This window comes from Ochotona princeps, chromosome 1, assembly GCF_030435755.1.
Source record: "Ochotona princeps isolate mOchPri1 chromosome 1, mOchPri1.hap1, whole genome shotgun sequence".
Taxonomy (NCBI): domain Eukaryota; kingdom Metazoa; phylum Chordata; class Mammalia; order Lagomorpha; family Ochotonidae; genus Ochotona; species Ochotona princeps.
In genome coordinates, this window is record NC_080832.1 from 155,235,879 (window position 1) to 155,243,435 (window position 7,557).

A 7,557-nucleotide genomic window follows, 5' to 3' on the forward strand; every position below is an offset into this window, starting at 1 on the left:
CTTCATCCAGTTATGGGTGAGCTTCAAAGTTTTCTATTTTGGGCCCAGCACAATTGCGTAGTGGTTAAAGTCCTCACCTTTCACATGCCAAGATCCCATTTGGGCATTGTTTCTAATCCCGGCGGCTCTGCTTGCCATCCAGCTCCCTGCTTGTGGCCTGGGAAAGCAGTCAAGGATGACCCACAGCCTTGGGACCCTGCACCCAGATGGGGGGCCCGCGCTCCTGGCTTCAGACTGACTGAGCTCCAGCCATTGCGGCCACTTGGAGTGAGCTGTCGGACGGAAGATCTTCCTCTCTGTCTCTCCTCTCTGTATATCTGACTTTGTAATGAGAATAAATAGAAGTTTTGCATGTTCTCATGATGCTAGCCTGCTACCTTTTATTTGCTTCTGTCTGTACATTTCCCTCAAACAAGTATTAGGAGGCCAGTTGATTCTGATGAGTTTCCTGACTTTCACTCATTTTGGAGAATATTTAAGTTATAAAGGATAGTTCTACTCAGCCAAGTATGTTTGGCTGATAGGCTTACTTTTTCTTCACAACTTGAAATAAACCGTTCAATTCCCTCTTGGCCTATAAAATTTCTGTTTGACAATGTTGTTCATTTAGTGGAGGTCCCCTTGAAAATGACAGTGCTTTCCTTTTGAGAATGAACAATTGTTTGTACTTAAAAGAGCTGGACCACAATAGGTCAAGGAAACGTGGATCTTTTCTGATCCTGTCAATTGACATCCTATGGGCCTTCTGTACTTGGAGGTGTACTTATTAAGATCAGGGAAGTTATGAGCTGTTTCATTGAATATGCGGCATACTCTCTTCCTCTCAGGAATTCCAAGAAAGTGTTCATTTCAGTAAGGTCTCAAAGCTCTCGGGCTGCTTTCATTCCCTTTCTCACATTTTTTTAAAAGCTGGCTAGAAAATATTGAACCTGTCTTCAAGTTCAAATATTTTTTAATTCTGTTGATCCTCATTTATCTTGACTTTCAACTATTTTCATTTTAAATTTCTCTTAAAGGGATACTTGATTTGCAAGGTAGATAAAGAGGGGGAGACAGATCCTCCATCTCAATGGCTGACATCAAGGCCTGGGCCACTGGATAGCCAGGAGCCTGGAGCTCTGTCCCTCTTGTAGATGACAGGGACCCAAGTTCCTCTGCCCTCTTCTGCTGCCTCTGCAGACATATTAGCAGACATCTGGATCCAAGGTAGAATGGCCAAGACTTGAATCGGAGTTCATAGGAGATCAGTACACAGGCAGTAGCTCAGCCTGCTGCTCACAAGAGCCAGTCCACAGTTGATTTTGTAATATCTGTTCAATTCCTCAAGGTCAGTCCTTTCCAAATTTCTCATATCATGCATTGATTTTCTAATTTCATTTTCTGTTGAAGTGTCTTTTGTCTTTTTGAGTGTTTCACATCATTCTTTTTGGGTTCTTTATTTTATTGGAAATGCAGGTTTACAGAGAGAAGCAGAGACACAGAAATATCTTCCATCCACTGGTTTATTTACCCAGTGTCCAGAATGGCCAGAGCTGAGCCAATCCAAAGCCAGGGGCTTCTTCCAGATCTCCCTCATGGGTGCAAAGTCCCAAGGCTTTAGACTGTCCTCTACTGATTTCCCAGGCCACAAGCAGGGAGCTGGACGGGAAGCAAAGCATCCGGTATTAGAACCAGTGTCCAAATGGGATCCCGGCATGGTCGAAGTAAGGACTTTAGCTACTAGGCTACTGTACCAGACCCCTTAACTGCCAAGCTATTGCGCCAGACCTCTCCCGTGTAAATTCTCAAATTTACTAGCATTCCTATGTATGCACCCTTAATTCTAATGTCGGTGTACACTAGGTATTAATGTTAAACACTTCAACAATGTGGGAGTAGTATCTTATAGCATAAACAATTCTATATGTAAAACTTGCAAGGTTCATTTCTCAACATGCTTAAGCCTTTAGTATTTTGTCCCAGCTTTTCCATTCTACGATAGCCATACTTCTGTAGAACAATATTCTACAAGCACTTCTCTTCCTTAATAACCTACTTATTTGCTCAATTTACATTTTGAAACAATCATGTAAGACTCCAAATTAAGACATTCTATAAATAAAAACATACCACATTTTCAATACTATTGCTTTAAGCAAGTCTTACCCATTTCTCCCAATTTGTAGAAACACGTTTTAACACAAACCTGCCTCAAAACCGGGAATGAGAAGTTTTTCCAATAACCTTCTAGCTGATGAGGGAATTTCCCCTTCTCAAATGGCAGGTGAGAATCACAATGAGGACCTGAAAAAGCCCAAGGTCCTGAATTCGTTCCAAAGGCAGACTGCAAGCATGCGCCTCCCTTTTGCATGGCTGGTAAGTCTGGAGCTGCTTTTTGGCTTCTGTTTTTTTTTTATTACTTTTTTAAAGATTTATTTATTTTTATTGCAAAGTCAGATATACAGAGAGGAGGAGAGACAGGGAGGAAGATATTCCATCCAATGATTCACTCCCCAACTGAGCCGCAAAGGCTGGTGTGCGCCAATCTGAAGCCGGGAACCAGGAACCTCCTCTGGGTCTCCCACGCGGGTGCAGGGTCCCACAGCTTTGGGCCATCCTCAACTGCTTTCCCGGGCCACACGCAGGGAGCTGGATGGAAAGTGGAGCTGTCGGGATTAGAACTGGCGTCCATATGGGATCCCGGGGCGTTCAAGGCGAGGATTTTAGCCGCTAGGCCATGCCGCTGGGTCCGCTTCTGTTTTATTGAATTCAAGAGAACCAAAAAATTTCAATTTGGCTGTTGTCTTAACTAATACATTCCTAGATAGTCTCTTATCAATCAGATGAAAATCACTTAAAAGGAGATGTTAAAACACTGTTGTTCTTCACAAGGAACCAGACTTCAATTCCATTGTCTTACAGGAAAATTCAGAAATTATACACATCATAACCAATTTCACTGTTTAATTTCAAACTGTTTTTCCTGTAAGGCAAAAGCTCACTTCTTTCTAAATAAGAACAAATAATTTAAAATCTGGACCAATTTCATGATTGGGAAACATTTTGACCAATGGACATAAATACTCATTTACTTTATGCTAAATTTGACGCCTCATATGCTATTTTATAATATTGTGAGATTACAATCAAATTATTTTAAATGACAATTATATTATCCAAGTTCTGTCTCAATCTTTGAAGGTTCTAGGGATCCTACTAGAACTTTCAAAGTCAGGAGACTTGGTTTCAAACTCTGAAGAATTGAGGTGTTAATTAAAGTACACTTAACATGTAACTGAATATGTGAATGGATACTGAATTTTAGACCTGATCAGTGCCAGGACAACACTGTAAGCTGAAGACTAAGCAGCAAGAAAACGGTATAGGAGCCTTAGCCCAGCAGAGGTGGGGAGTCGGGTCTGACCAAGTCCTGTTAGATGAGTTAGACCTCTCTCAAATTACGTACCAGGAGAGAGAAAGGGGGCCAGTCGTGGTCCATCCCATTTGTCTGTCAGTCATACACAGACCTAATTCTGAACAAGAACAACTAAATTCACGACACAGATAGAACTCTTGTCTGGACAGAAGTAATAGGACTCTAACTGACTAAACAATCATGCACAATCACTACACATGTCAGAACAGACATAAAATTCAACCTTTTGTGACTTCCAACCTCTTCTTTGACATACTTCAACCTGGAAATGTTTCCTAAAGCAAGCACATAGGTTCATCTCGTGCTTAGCGTTAATTTAACCATGGATTTGGTCCACTGGTTACTTTTATGTATAACTGCTAGATGTCTTACCCTGTCCCTCCCAGCTAGGGGTTAGGGCTATGAGGTAGAGCTAGAGAAATTCAGGCCCTAAGGGTGGCCTGGGTGAGGTCAACAGAAAGTGGAAAAGCAGATAAGGACAAAGGTGAAAGTGGCTGCAATGGAGAGGAAATCTGTGTGCTACCCAGTGAGGAGAGCAAATGGAGACCTTCAGACAGGGGGATGGGCCCGCCCTCGCAGCAAGACCAGGATCATGGGGTGATGGGATTATCATCCAGCCTTACATATGCCTGAGCCAATTCTAGGAGCAAATATACACCATAAAGGCTGTCGGAGATCTCGCAAAAAGAATCCTTTCATCTAAAGTTTTGTTAAAACTACAGCAAATAGTTCCTTCTACTGTGCTGATCGTTGACATGGCTCAGAATAGGTTACATAGACAAGATTGGACAGAAAAACATCTGCTGCAGCCCCTCTTCCTTCCTCATGGTTTGTTGGTAAAAGAGCAGGATTTTCCCAATCCAAGCGATTGAAAGAGGTGACCCACTTCTATGGCCCATAATGGCAGTCAATGGTGCTGAGGTAACCTTGAAGGGAGGCTGCCAGCCTGTTGCTGTTTCTTCGAACCCATTCAAAATCATTCATTCGGGCCCGGCGGTGTGGCCTAGCGGCTAAAGTCCTTGCCTTTAACGTGCCGGGATCCCATATGGACACCGGTTCTAATCCCGGCACCTCCACTTCCCATCCAGCTCTCTACTTGTGGCCTGGGAAAGCAGTCGAGGATGGCCCAAAGCTTTGGGACCCTGCACCCGCGTGGGAGACCTGGAAGAGGTTCCTGGTTCCCGGCATCGGATTGGCACGCACCAGCCCGTTGTGGCTCAGTTGGGGAGTGAATCATTGAATGGAAGATCTTCCTCTCTGTCTCTCCTCTATGTATATCTGGCTTTCCAATAATAATAAAATCTTTTAAAAAAAAATCACTCATTCAAGAAGGGACAACAAGCTTTGCTGGTTCAGTCTTCACACCTACAGGCTAGCTCTCTGAACCTGATCACTTGGCAGATCTAATTCAGAAGGTAAGTATAAGCTCTGGGCACCCCTCCAACAGACAAATGCACCCACTGGAGGGGACTGCCCTCCTGGACAAGGGCAGCCATAAGCATGAAAGAATTTGAAAATGTTCACACTTGAAACAATTTCTTAGGGCAATAATGAGCAAGTAGCCTTGGCCCAGGGAGAGTTAGGCTCGCTCCTGGCATGGCTTTAAGTCCTGCATTCCAGGAATCACACTCTGCTGGGCAGTTCCCTTCAGGGATAACCCTAATGGGAAAGGCCTGGAGTACCTCACGTTGCCCAAACAGAATGCTTGCAACTGGCGCTGTGCTCTGACTCCCCTTGAGCTGGGGGTGGTTTCCTGCCCTCTGAGCTTCCCAGAAGCTCTGGTTGGGGCGGCTGAGGTGGGCCAGGGCCAATGTCCTGAGCATCAGTTTTGCTCTTCTCTTGCCAAGCATTGTGGGAAAATAAATTAACCAATGTTACCGACGGGTGCCAATCTGACCAGGGTCCCTCAGACCTTGAGTGCCTGAGCACCTAGGATTTCTAACCCTTGAAACTTCAGCATGTAATTTAGCGCCTTAAGCACAGGATGATCAGGTTCCTCACCAATAATAGCCATGTTTAAGGACAGTAGAGGAGAGTGGACCTCGGATACCCAGTCGGGTTGTCTGGCCAAGGAGATCCTGTGCAGAGTTTTGGGTAACGCCCAAGTGTCACATTGGACAGAAACCGCCAGTCCTCACACAAGTTCACCCCAGAGCCATGCATCCAAGGCCATCTCTCAAAGCAGGAGATGAGAGGTTAGGTGCAGCATTGTCTTTTTCCCTATCACCTACCTTAACTCCAAGCTGTCAGGGGATTCGACTGGAGATAAGCTGGGAATGGGTGTGGGTGTGTGTGACCACCTTTGTGCAGAGCTGTGCGGTGCCAAGGGTCACTTACGCAGAGTACACTACAGCTCGACAGGAGGATTACAGCACTAAAGGTGAGTCCCAAGAGAAGAAGGCGACCTGAAGAACCACAACTTGTGGGAGGATGTGCTTCACTCAGGAGGAGCGAGGAGGGGACAGGGGTGGAGGGGAGGAGCAGAATCGGGGGCCCCTGTGGCTGGAGGGGAGGAGCAGAGTGGGGAGCTGCCGCGGGTGGAGGGCAGGAGAGCAAAGTGTGAGGGGCCTCGGCTGGAGGGGAGGGGAGCCAGGGAGCAGAGCAGAGTGGGGCCCCTCGGCGGGAGGGGAGGGGAGGGGAGCCTGGAGCAGATCTGAGCAGACTGAGGGGGCCCCGCAGGAGGGGAGCTGCAGTTTGGAGGGGAGGTCATGGAGCTGAGCTGAGTGGGGGGCATCCCGCAAGGAGGGGGCTGGGGTCTCGCAGCAGACCAGAGCAGCAGAGCAGCAGAGTCCCTTCCAAGCGAGGTGCCTCCCCGCCCCCGAGGAGGTGGCCAGGGTCCAGGAGCAGAGCGAATGCAAGGGAGGGGATGGGAGCCAGGGAGCAGAGCAGTGTGGGGCCCCGTGGCTGGAGGGGAGGGGAGCCGCAGAGCGGATCTGAGCAGACTGGGGGGTGGCCCGTGCGGGAAGGGAGCCCTGGAGGGGAGCCCCGGAACAGAGCAGAGAGGGGGGTCCCATGAGTGAAGCGGAGCAGAGCCCCAGAACTGAACGGAGGGGGTGGTCACGGAGCGGAGCAGAGTCAGGGGGGATCCCAAAAGGAGGGGGCTGGTGTTGCACAGCTGAGCAGCGGAGCAGCAGAGCAGCAGAGCCACATTGGAGCAGGGTGGCATGGGGAGGAGGTGGCCAGGGTTGCGGAGCACACTGGAGCAGAGCAGGAGAACAGAAGAGCAGAATAGCAGTAGAGCCCCTTCAGAGCGGGGCAGAACCGCAAGGAGTGGGCCAGGGTCCTCCAGCAGAGCCCCTTCTGAGCCGGGAGGCCCTGCAAGGAGCGGGTGGGGTCGCTGAGCAGAGCAGCAGAGCAGCAGAGCAGCAGAGCAGCAGAGCAGCAGAGCAGCAGAGGGCCTTCTGAGCAGGGAAGCCCTGCTAAGCCCCACCAAGGAATGCTTCACCCTCCTCCAGGGGCATCCTGCGTTCAAGACCCTTTCTCCTGCAGGTCACCTGTGACCATCAGCTGCCACTGGTGTGCCACCTGAACCAAGAAACCCCAACAGCTGACGTGTCTTCTCCACAGAGGTTTTCTCACCGGGAGAGGTAGAGTAGCAGCATGCCTGGATGCCTTGTTGGTGCCCGCTGCTCTCTCAGCACGGAACAGCCAAAGTTGTGCCAGCAAGGGGGACAGGTACTTTCACCGGCCTGTTGAAGGAGCTGCTGAAGAAACTGGTAAGGGATGTTGTCGGGTGGTGCGGGTTTTGGTGGTTGGGGAGGGGTCCTAAAGTGTCAAGCCTCAGCCTGCGAGGCTTGTGTGCAGTTCAGCTGTATGGGTGCTGCTTCAAGATCTGACAGCATCCTCTGCAGTCCAGCTCCCTGCCGATGGTGCTGGGAGAGCAACGGAGGATGGCGCAGGGGCTTGTGCCCCTGTGGCCCTGTGCCCCTGTGGGACATGTGGAGGAAGCTCCTGGTTCCCAGGATTGTCCTGGCTCAGCCACATCTAGCTCTGGTGGTGGTGCCTGGGGAAGAGAGGCAGCAGATGCGAGAAAGATTGCTCTCTCTCCCTCTCTGTTCCTGTGTGCTCCAAGCAAACAGGACAGATTCAGACAGGCAGGCAAGAAGGCAGGAAGAGAGAGATTGCTATTGGCCTCCTGGCAG